The 12,464-nt window shown below is 36.7% G+C and overlaps 1 protein-coding gene across 1 annotated transcript in view; it reads right to left on the bottom strand.

Moving 5' to 3' along the window:
* Nucleotides 1–230: 230 nt before the first annotated feature.
* The window catches only part of MRPS30 (mitochondrial ribosomal protein S30), a 135,598-nt gene continuing 123,364 nt past the window's right edge, over nucleotides 231–12,464 (bottom strand). The window contains exons 11-13 of the transcript XR_452280.3: nucleotides 11,335–11,388; nucleotides 1,853–1,978; nucleotides 231–301 (exon numbers count right to left, since the gene is read on the bottom strand). The gene's annotated coding sequence lies outside the window, so the exon portion shown is untranslated. The remainder of the gene's footprint in view (nucleotides 302–1,852; nucleotides 1,979–11,334; nucleotides 11,389–12,464) is intronic.

Genomic DNA, 12,464 nt, shown 5'->3' with positions numbered 1-12,464 from the left:
TTCAAACTCTGTAAACTCTTTGTAATTGCCATTGGGATGCAGAGAACAGGATGGCAACTTTCTTACATCAATTTCTGTGAAGGCAGTCATCAAGGGGTGTTAAAAACCAAAGTTTAGGAGGAAAACATCATTTTTAACAAGAAACGTTCCAGTGCAGAGAAACCACTCTGAGATATAAAAAATCAGTGATAATTTATCATCAACCTCATTATCAACAAATATTCACTAAGCTCATCTACGGTGTGCAAATGCTTTGTACAAGATTCTTTAGTTTCTTGGTGGTATACAGTCCTTGAAGACCCTAAAGAGGAGGAAAGATTTATAAATATCTTGGAAACAGAAAGGTTATTATTGATTCAGAAATTTAACACTTAGCACTCTAAGTAGGCCACAACTGTTTCTGGCATATACATTGTGTGATGCACATTTTTTAAAAAATGAAAAAAAAAAATGTAAAAGACAGCAAGTTGCCTAAAGTTTTCATTTAAATAATAAGCTTTAGGCAGTACCTGTATGTTGTTTATATTCAACTGTTCAAGACCATTTATATTGTTTATTTGGTTTTGGTTGATGTTGCTTCATATTATTTTATTCTGCAGTGAAAGAAAACCACTTAGGTGGGTTAGATCAGTCAAGTTTACATGTAATTTTGTGTATTAATAATAAACTCAGAACAATCTTTGTTAGAGTACCAATCATTGTTAGAGACATTAATTCCTCTTGTACAAGTATAATGTTTGTACATTGTACAGTATTCATACAGTGTTTTATCCACTGTAAAATAAGTGGAATCTAGACCTTATATTATGCCTGGATAATGGTAGAGAACAGGTAAGCATGTAGGTCTCAGAACGGAATTTCCTGAGGTGATATAGAGTAAACTGGGAAGTAGAGAAAGAGAAACTGAATTAATCATATTCTTAATAAATATTCCCACCATTTTATATCATAAAGAACCAGACCTAGCTTGCAACTGGCTTGAAAAGTTAGTTGAATTAATACTGAAAAAGAAAAATCACTGTATTTGGGATTAGATCTCATTTCTAGTTTTTGTGTCTATTAATATAGCCAGTATTAGCTTAATTGGATAAATCTCCTTATTTCTTTGATCCTTATTTCCCTATCCAGGAAATAAGGGGTTAAACTGCATTTTTGTGTGTGACTATGCCTAGGGAGACGGCTCTTTAAAGAGACAAAAATTTATGTGTGATCAGAATCTTTAACTTTTTAAAAAAAATTTATTTATTTATTTTTGGCTGTGTTGGGTCTTTGTTGCTGCCTGCGGGCTTTCTCTAGTTGTGGAGAGCGGGGGCTACTTTTCATGGCGGTGCGTGGGTCTCTCATTGCGGTGGCTTCTCTTGTTGCGGAGCACGGGCTCGAGGTGCATGGGCTTCAGTAGTTGTGGCATGCAGGCTCAGTAGTTGTGGCTCACGGGCTCTAGAATTCAGGCTCAGTAGTTATGGCGCACAGGCTTAGTTGCTCTGTGGCATGTGGGATCTTCCCGGACCAGGGCTCGAACCCGTGTCCCCTGCATTGGCAGGAGGATTCTTAACCACTGCACCACCAGGGAAGTCCCAGGATCTTTAACTTTTAAATGTTATGAATAGTTTGGACTTGCTGCCTTCTACATCTTGTTACTCATTTTATTTGTTTTCTTTTGTTTCGTCCCTGGACTTCACACTGATACCACTTAAATTTGGATTTTTCTCTTAACCCAGGAAAGTAATGATATCTCTTCTCCCAAACTTTATACTGACAACAATCTAGGCCCTATTATTAGCCATCGCCATTCCTACATCTTTTCCATCCTCCAGTTTACATATGGGTTTTCAGCTTTATGTTTCTGACTTACCTATTGTCAGCTCACATCGATAGTACCAGGTGCAGACAATATAATCAGTAAGCCTCCTTCTGGTTCTATTTTTCTTCTCTTTTCTATTTTTTAGGGGTGGAGATATGTTCTGTAGCCCTAAAGTACCTAATGCAAGGTAAGAATGGAGACGTTAAACACTTAACGGTTCTCATTGACACTGTACCCATAAACTGGCCCAAACCTCCAATGTTCTAAGACTCTAGTGGTCCATAAGGGGTTGTAAAAGATATTTCATCGCATTTCACAAAGAGCACTCATCTTGCTTCACCTCGGATTTTTACCATGTGCTCTCTAACTTTTGGATTCTTGCTTTCCTGAACTTAACCAATTTAACCCTCAGTTTTCTCTATGATTTTGAATTGGCCTCTTTTGTTTTATTGTCCCTTAACTCTTCTGTGCCACTTTCTTTCCAAAATACAAATCCCTACATCAGTGGAGATAATCTTGCATGGATTATTAGGACTTTATACTATCACACAGACACAAACATATGCTCAAATGACATCATACAATATATATCAGCTGTATTGAGTCGCTACTCCTCAAAAATATGTAGCTATTTCTGAATAAGAGCAAATGGTCAGAGTGTAAAGAAAATCACATGGAAAGATTCTCAACGTCACGAGCCACGTGGGGTATAAGACTCAAATCCACAGTATGATACCGCTTCACACACACTCAGATGCCTATAATTAAGACAGAGAGTAACAAGTGTTGATGCGGTTGTGGAGAAATTGGAACATTTGTACACCTGCTGGTGGGGATGGAAAATAGTGCAGCCATTTTAGAAAATAGTCTGGCATTTCCTCGAAAGATTAAACACAGAGTTACCATATAACCCATCAATCACACTCCTAGAGAAATGAAAATATATGTACACACAAAAACATGTACACGTATGTTCGTAACAGCTCAAAAGTGGAAACAACCCAAATGTCCATCAACTGATGAATGAATGGATAAATAAAACGTGACATATCCATACTGTGAGATATTATTTGGTAACAAAAAGAAATGAAGTACTGATACAGGCTACAGCATGAATGAACCTTGAAAACATATGCTAAGTGAAAAAGCCAGTCCCCAAAGACCACATACTGTGTGATTTCACTGATACGACATGTCCAGAATAGGCAGATCAAGAGAGAGGGTAGATTAGTGGTTGCCTAGGGTTGGGATGGGGCAAGTTGGGGGGAAATGGAGAGCGACTGCCAATGGGTACTGCATTTCCTTATGGAGTGATGCAAATGTCCTAAAATTGATTGTAGTGATGGTTGCAGAACTCTGTAAATATGCTAAATTTTAAAAGAAAAGTACATACAAAAAGGAAATTCTAGGATGTATTTGACTTCAGAAGTGTTATTTTGATGATTTTGCATTGATTAAAATAGTATTTGGAATTGCTATTCTTAAAAGATATCACTGATACGTGTTGAATCACTGGAGTTTTTTCGTTATCTTTGCTGTGTAACAAAAGAGTACATATTTAGTGGCTAAAACAACATGCCCTTACCACCTCACAGTTTCTGTGGATTAAGAGTCTGAGTATGGCTTACCTATGTCCTCAGCCTAGGGTCTCAGAGACTTCAATAAAGGTTTTAGCTGCTCTACATTCTCATTTGGGGACTGGGGATGAGTTCACTTCGAAGTTCACTTAGGTCATCAGACGAATTCATTTCTTTACAGTTATAGGACTGAAAATCTGGCTTCCTGCTGGCTATTGGGCAGGGCCTACCATCAGGTCCTAGAGGTTGCCCCAAATCTCTGGCTACCTGGGCTTCCCAACACAGCTGCTTACTTCATCAAGCCAGCAAAGAGTCTCTAGAGTGAATCTGCTGACAATAAGACAATCTTATTTAACTGACCCATCCCATTACCTTTGCCACATTCTATTGGTTAGAAGCAAGTCACAGGTCCCATCCACACTCAGTAGGAGTGGATAATACAGAGACATGAACACCAAGAAGTGAGAATCACGGAGACTACCTTACAGTATTTCCACTACATGCAGTTTTTACCTAATTTAATTGAAATGTCACAGTATGTTAAATATAGTAATACATAATTGCTATTCAGACCATGACAACCAAATATAGATAGGTGTTATTTATATAAGATACATACATATATATATCCACACTCTATAAAGATATCTTGTTGCTCTTCCTGTACTCCTACATGGCTTCCTGGGTGTGCCGAGGCTACAAAGCCCTGACTGTTCTTTTTTCTGTGCCATTTCTCAAGATGGCTTATGCCACTGGTACCCTTGAGATGTGGTAACCCTTCCGCCTCCTGGAAAACATGCAGACTTGCTATGGCTGTCAATAAAAAGCAGTGGAATTCCCAAGATCAGTGTTCCTCAACTATGACACAGACCCATTGTGTGTAAGTACAGCATCCAACCAGGCTTACTGTGTAGCCCCTGGGGGACTTGGCAGCTCGAAGAACTGACATTAATATGGTACCCGGTGCTTATGCTGCTTGCTATGCCAAAAGTAATAAAGCCCTTTGTTTCTGACCCAAAAGCCGTGTGTCTTCCAGCAGCATTTATGAAACAGTAACAGGCTAACTTCTTAACTTTTAAAATATAAAACCAGATCCTGGGTCCTTCACAGTTCCTGACACCATCTAACTTTGGAATTTTAGGTTAAAGGACTGCTTTGAATTCCATTCACCCAAGTTTAAAATCACCAAATATCTAGTAACTATTTCTGCTGCTTATTCTTTTAGTCTATTTTTAAATACTTTGAATTTCACTTGCAGAAATTAACAAAACCCATGGTAATTTCCAAGATTTAGTAACTCGACCTTTGCACTAAATTTCAAATTGGTTGTACTGTCAGGAAAGTTATAAATACAGTAAAGTTTATGGGATGGAATGGCATTTCTGTTGAGATCTTCAAATTGGGAGGAAGAGTGAATACAAGTCCTTCTTAAGATACACTGTTCTGATGAGATGCAACAAATTTTCTGAGGCTCTTATTTAGGGCCCACCAGGCAACCTGGGTAACACCTAAAGAAGCCTTCCCATGTGTAAAGTTTTCAAGCTGTAGTGGGTTTTACATTCCCTGTCGTTTGATATCCACATTTCTGTACATTGCCAGAGCACACAGCCTTCTCAACACAGACTGTGATATTTAGGTACCTTTCACAGCATCAGTTCTCCCATCCTGTCTCTGTTATTTAAAGCCAATTGTATCGCAATCAATGGTCATAACTGATGGTTGCTGGAAAACAAATGCTAATGCTTCTGTTTACATATTAATAACTATAAACAGCATAATAATCAGATGTACTGTATGTGTGCGCTTGTACCAGAAACTAAGATAAGCATTAACATATGTTATCTCATTTCATCTTCAGAAGAATTATCTTAAAAAGGTATTATTATCAGTCTTATTTTATAGTTGTGAAAATTTAGGTTTAGTTATGTAAAGTTACATGCCCAAAATGACACAGCTAAAAAGTGACATAAGTAGCCTTTGAACCCGTGTCTATTTGAATCCAAGACCTACCTCGTACTTAATATTTTCCTCTTCAAAGCACTTTGGAGGTATATATACATGTAGTACATATACATGTATGTGTGTGTTTATACATATATATTGATATGTATGCATGTGACTAATAAATGCCTTGTGACTGACAATTTATTAGGCAATACTAAGAATAACTAATCATTAGAAAATATCTTTATTTTTAGCAGTGTTGCTTAATGAAGTATTCCAGATAAAAGACTTTCTCATAATTGAAATGTATCCCTTTAAGCAATAAATGCTTCTTTTTCTCTCCCTCCCTCTCTCTTTTTTTTTTTTTTTTGAGAGAGAGCAAAACACCACTTTTAACCACTTAGTTCTCTGTAAATTCAATTAATGATATTAAAATGATTTTAACCATGAGTTATAGACATAGACATTATGGGAAAGAATTAATAGATTCCAAGCTCTATGGAATAACTTTCTGTAGGATTACAAAAGGTCACACCAGTTACTTTTGCTTTTTAATTATTTCCCCCTTTTCATAAGCTGAAATATTGGAAACACAGCTTGTGCCCTCTCTAAAGTTTTGCAACTTGGCTTTCTGCAAAATATATTTTTGATGTGTTGGCTGACGTTTTCATCTCCTTTGTGACTTCTTTATACTAAAACATATTCATCATCAGAAGAAAAGAATGATACCTGAGCAGACAGAAATCAAGTGACAGTTGACTTCAAGTTCCTTTTGATATTTGATATAGAACATAATTCAAAGTTTAAACCATATTATAAGGTGTATCTTTGTTAAGATGAGAAGAATGAAACCCTATATGTCTTGGATTGAGTAGAACAACTTCCTTGTGAAATTTTATGCCAAAGCCACTGTGTTTTACGGGTTTAAAACAATGAGGAGTCATTACTGGAGGATAAAATGATCATTACACACAGATGCACACACGAGTGTGCACATACACGTGTCTATGTACTTATTGACACTTTTAAAGACTGTTAGAATCATATGGACAATATTATTATACTCAATTAAGTTTTTGTTTAAAAACAAAATAATTTTAACAGAAGTACAAATAGATCAAAACCAGTAAGAAGTTTTCTTGGTGCAGTTCTCCTTAGTCTTTACATACAAATGTTCTAGATTAATATTATTTTAATAACAAACCAGTCTACTGTGGGAGAATCTAAACCATCAGTATGTTTAAGAACTAATTTCTTAAACTAAGGATAATATGATTTTCAGGAAACTTCAAGATTTGCTAAAATATTTACTAGCATTTAAAAACCATGAGAGGCTATATCCACAAAGTATTTTAAAATAAATCATTTTTTAAAGCAGTAAATGTTTAGCAATAATATGATTATTTTGAGCCATCTGAAGCCAGGTTTAACTTGGATACTTCAAAAATGATTCAACTACTCGTATACACAGAATCTACCTTTCAGATTTTTCTTTGAGCCAGAGAGGTGCACAGTTGCTGAGCCCAGAATCTGGCACAGAGCAGCTGCTCAATAACTATTTGTCAAATAAATAGTAAGTTCATTTCATCAGAGTAAAGGATGACCTATTGCAGAATGACTGAGGAATCTGGCTTCTGGCCAAAAACTTTTGTGTGATTTTTCAGGCCCAATCATAGGCAGTGACAAAAAGATTCTACCTGGTGACCTCATGGGGTGAAACCGCCCTCTGCAGGACCTGATGTACAACGGCCAGTGCATGGTGGTCTCTGAAGGGAGCTGCAGTCAAGGACTCAGGCCCCCTGGCCAGCCATGCTCTCGTGCATAGCCCCATTCCTAGCCCAGGTGTCTCTATTTGGAAGTCACCTTATTGGGAAACTTGAAGTCACTTTTCCTCACTCTGGAGCCAGGTCCGTAACACTACAGGAACCTTTTGTTGGTACAGGAAGGAGTCAGTGCTTTCCCTGATTTAGCCTCTTGCTTATGCTACTGCAGCAAGTGATTAAAGCCTTCACTGTTCCTTCCATTTGGCTTGTTACTTTATTTCAGTATGTGAAGTTGGCTACTTCGATACCTGACAGCTCAGCTCTCTCTCCAGCTCAGCTGAGTCCCTGACAGTGAATTGTATGGAACAGTTAATTTGTTCCTGTGGTACTTGACAGTGTCCAGTTTCCTTGGCCTTGACAATGCCTCACCCCAATCGCATCACATCCCCTCCATATCCCCAAGTTGCGTCACTTGCAGACACACACTGACTTTTAGAAGAAGCCGGTTTGAATTCAGTGGTGAACATAGAAGATACTGAAGTGTATAGGACTTGATTTGACCTTTCACGAGATGCCCTCCAGATGCACTGCGGCTAAAGGCACTAGAACAGGGGTCTGCAAACTAAGGTCTAAGGGCCAAGTCTGGCCCAAGGCTTGTTTTGGGATGGCCTGCTTTTGCATGACCTGCAATGAGGAATAATTTTTAAAGGTTTGAAAAAATAAATAAAAAAGAATATATGACAGCGATCATACGTAGCCCACAAGCCTAAAACATTTATTGTCTGGCCTTTTACAGAAAATGTTTATGGACCTCTGCACTAGAACATAAGCCTTCTGAGGGCAGGAGTTTTGTCTGTTTTGTTTACTATTCTTTCTCAGTAACTAGAAAAATGCCATGGCTAAAATTAATTAAATTATTTTAAGCTTATATACCATCTAATTTGATCTTCTAAACTAAGTTATACATTAAGTAATAAAACTATTACAAAACATGTTTTAACTTCCTACCTTAACAAATATGCCTATAAAATGACAAAACTGTCAAATATGATGGAAGATGTTCTACTGAGGGACTAAGAACATTTGGGTGAGAAATAAAGAAATACATAGTCTATCAATTATTATATATATTTCATAAAATATGTTTTCTTGCTTTCAATTCAGCAAAATCTTTAAGTTGTTATAATCAAATTTTTTCATAATTTGTGCTCTACAAATCCTAACTCAAAGAATTAAAAAATACAGTTATTTTAAAAGTGTACAAAATGTAAATATATATGCATCAAAATATATGCATTAAAGGATGGAGAATCAAAAATAAAATAACTTTGTTTTAAATTATTTTTAAATATTCAAACACATCTAATAAGAATAAAGACAGAGTGAAAAATATAATATTAAATATCAAAATTTCAAGTTAGAATTATTTAAATAAAACTGAAATCATTACTCAATTTAATTGAAGTAGTTATTAGCAGTTCTAGTGTTGTGTCCATCCAGTTGCCAAACTAAAGGTCTACATACCCACTCTTTCAAAAATGTTGAGTTGTTTAATATTTCACAATTTCCCTCAACCACCAAATGCAACTGTTGCAAATACCTTGCTAATTCACAAATTTGTGAATATTTCTAGAAATGGGAAATGATCCAGGAAAAGAAACAAGATGGAAGCTCAGCATTACTGGAAAGTGATCCTTTTCGTGTGAGAAACCTTTGCTCTCCTGTTGACGAGAGCTTCCAACACAGTCTTCCCAATACTTTGAAGCTGTGTTCAGCTGGGAAATGGGCAATGGAAAACTCTCAAATCCTGGAGCTGGACATGGTCCTCTTTTCTTAGGAGGACACAGAGCAAGAAATTTTGAGAAGTGTTTCCCTGTGGCCTGAAAGCTGTCACAGGAGCGCTGAAGGGCACTGAGCCAGTGCCCATATGCTTATGCGTACTCTAATACATTCACTTTATTCTCATTTGTTAGATTTAGGACCCTCTATCATGCAGGACACAGAGCAGGGGGTTCTTTGCCAGGTCTAAGGGTGGTACTTCTTCCAATAAGGGAATGAAGTCAGTACTATCACTATCTTCATTTGAGATTACAAGGAAAGGGGCACATAATGGCTTGATTTACACAAAGATGGCCTGGTAGTAAGTGGTAGAAGCAGATCCAACCCAGTAAAGTTAAATTCAGAACACAAGACTTAAAAACTACACAGAATACTGCCATGAATCTTTTAGGATTACTAAGGACTAAATTATTTGCTGCTTTCCACCCACCTCTGTACAGACCTCAGAGCCCATCCATCTTCAGTTGTATCCTTCTCTACTGTTAGAAAGTTGCTGGATGTCCTGTTACTTTTTCTAACCTCCTGCAGCACCTTTGCTCTGAACTACTTCTATATTTATTATCATATTTTTGCTTTCTTTTTTCCTTCTTTCCCTTCTCTTGCCTGTGATTACATTTGTCTGTCTTCAGTCAGTCCCTCTAATTATCCTGTTTGAGATTATGCAATGCCAAATAAAAAATATCTTTCATCTGTCTGTAATTGTTCTTCAGGAAGACTGAGATTTTACATCACAAACTGAATCATATAACTGAAACATGTAAACTATAGAAATCATGATATTCCTTGGCAAGTTATTTTTTAGTTGTATTATTCTGTCTTGCCACGTTTTAATTGTTCATGGAAAACAGGAAGACTTAAATGTGCAGCATGTGATTAAACTTTGTAGTCACTGTGGATTCCAGTGGAATTCTCCACAGTGACAAAGCTACTTGTCCAGCTATTCAGGCTTTATTTTCGCATGTGATAAAGTATTGTTATGATCATGTTACCCTGATGAGAAAAAAGCAAGTCATACTATGCAGATTTGTGTGGGAAGTGACTTTTCACTCAAAGTGCACTACAGCCAAGAAATAAATTTGTGTTGTGAGATCTGGCTGCAACATAATTTTAATCCTTAACTATTAAATTTTTGTTCCCCTGTAAAATAAAGCAATTGAGCTAATATTAATTATTTCCGTTTATCTCAATGTCTTAAGAGAAAATGAGCCTATGAGAAGTATATTCATACTTCCCATGTAACAGTTTGAATGAACAGGGGTCAATAGGGTGCTTCTTCCACTCTTAGGTATTGAAACAAGATGGAAGAAACACTAAAAGACAATGAATACCGTACCATGGTTTGGGACAGATACCGTGTATAACTTCCCTATTTACTTAGTGCTTTGAGATGGAGTTCAATCTAATGACTTTCCTGTGTGAAAAGCACCAAATGGGGGCCAATGAAAGTGAGTCATGGCCCCAAAGTGGATTATTAAAATGACACTCTTCATCATCTACATGCATCCCAAGGGAGTTTCTTAGACTTTTCTACTTGGGGACCATGGATGGGAGAATGCTAAGGGTGAGGAGAGTGGACAGGCATTTGACATTATTTGCTTTTATTTTTTAAAACTATTTTATTTTTTTCCCCAAATTTTATTGAGAGATAACTGACTTACACCACTGTATAAGTTTAAGGCATACAGAATGATGGTTTGATTTATAGATATTGTGAGACAATTACCACAATAGTCTCAGCTAACGTCAACCTCCACATATAGATACAATAAAAATAAGAGAAATTAAAAAAGAGAAAAATTTTCTCCTTTTGATGAGAACTCTTAAGATTTACTTTCTTAAAAACTTTCCTATATATCATACAGCAGTGGTAGCTATAGTCACCATGTGGTACATTACACCCCTGGTACTTATCTATCTTACAGCTGAAAGTTTGTACCTTTTGACCACCTTCCTCCAAATCCCTGTCCTCCCACCCTCTGCCTCTGGTAACCACAAGTCTGATCTGTTATACCCATAAAATAGAAATGGGTGTGTCTTCACACACACACACACACACACACACACACACACACACGCACCCGCACATTCTTAAGGTGATTGATTCTGAAAACCATGTGGATGGGCTAAGAAGTAACTTCAATGAGATCATTTCCTCCCCTCAAATTTCTTTGGCTAATATTATTATTGAACAACTGTATTATCATTAGTACATGAAAATACATAGAATTACCCTTCAGTTTTCAGGAATTCAGAATTCTAGCCATACCCTGTATCTAAACAGTACCTCAAATCTCAAATGTTTCTATGGCATTTTTTAAGAGTCTTTAGCACCAAAGATTTACTCCCTCTTCAGAAGGTACCAATAACAAGACGGTAAGGATCCCCAAACTAAGTGTTGAATTCCATTTACCTTGATTGGGCAGGACAAGAGCAGAAGAAATGTTCTTTCATTGGCTGGCAATAGCTGTAAACAATAGTAAAGAAAGATATTAAATACTGAGTGCATACTGCTGAATGTTTTACATAATGTCTCATTTAAGTTCCCAGCAAACGTTGCAGTGGTTAAAGCAGACTCCAGAGATAGACTAACCAGATTTTAATTCTGGTTTCACCATATCATGAACTGTGTGGCACTGGGCAAGTAACTTAACTTTCTGTGACGCAGTTTTCTCTTCTGCAAAATGCTGGTGTACTAATAGTATCTACTGCGCAGGGTTATTATGAGGATTCCTGGATTTGTATTTGCAAAGTGCATAGAGCTCTACCTGGCATATAGTAGTACATTTCCCCATTTCAGATGAAGAAACTGAATCTTAGGGAGGCTCACCAACTTTCTTCGATTACATAATTTGTAAGGGCCTGGATTTGGTAGCAGCACTAGAAATGAAGAAGAGAATTCTGTGACAGATGTTGCCAAGTCAGACTTATTATTTATAACTGTTATTATTAGATTTTACAGAACTTAGCAACTGTTTAAACTTAGAGAGTAAAACACTTCTGATTATTTCTATACTCAACAAGAATGCTAAAAACACAAACTCCATCTGTTATTTTTGGTTGAACCAAAATGACATGCTTCTGGCCACTTTCACAACAGCTTTTAGAACCAAACAGCCTTGAAAAGCTTAGATTCATTTAAGTCATTGTACCTCCAGCTTGAACATGAATCGGTTTTTCATTCAGTTCTTTTTTATGACATGCAACACAATTAAGAAGCATAACTATAAACACAAAGTTATTTATAAAGATCAATGTGTTCTGCCCCACATCATTTGCAGGGAAAATTGTGTGTGAATTTTTCCCCCAGAAATCTGTACAATCACACTTAAAGCAAACAGTCTTAAAAGTGAATGCTTCTGTGGGGTTAAAAAAGCAGTTCAGAGAGGACTTCCCAGCAGTGTTTTGCAATTTGGGGAGGAGTGAATATCTTTGTATAAAATCACTTAGTGAGTCCTTTTGTAAGCCTACACATTTTATTCTGTTGAGGCTTGGTATTTAAGAAAAACATGGTGCGTTCAAGAGTTTGCCTGTTTTTGTTTA

Source organism: Balaenoptera acutorostrata, chromosome 2 (assembly GCF_949987535.1).
Source record: "Balaenoptera acutorostrata chromosome 2, mBalAcu1.1, whole genome shotgun sequence".
Lineage (NCBI taxonomy): Eukaryota > Metazoa > Chordata > Mammalia > Artiodactyla > Balaenopteridae > Balaenoptera > Balaenoptera acutorostrata.
The sequence above is the reverse complement of the archived record's forward strand: the minus strand, read 5'-3'. Positions and strand labels throughout refer to the sequence as shown.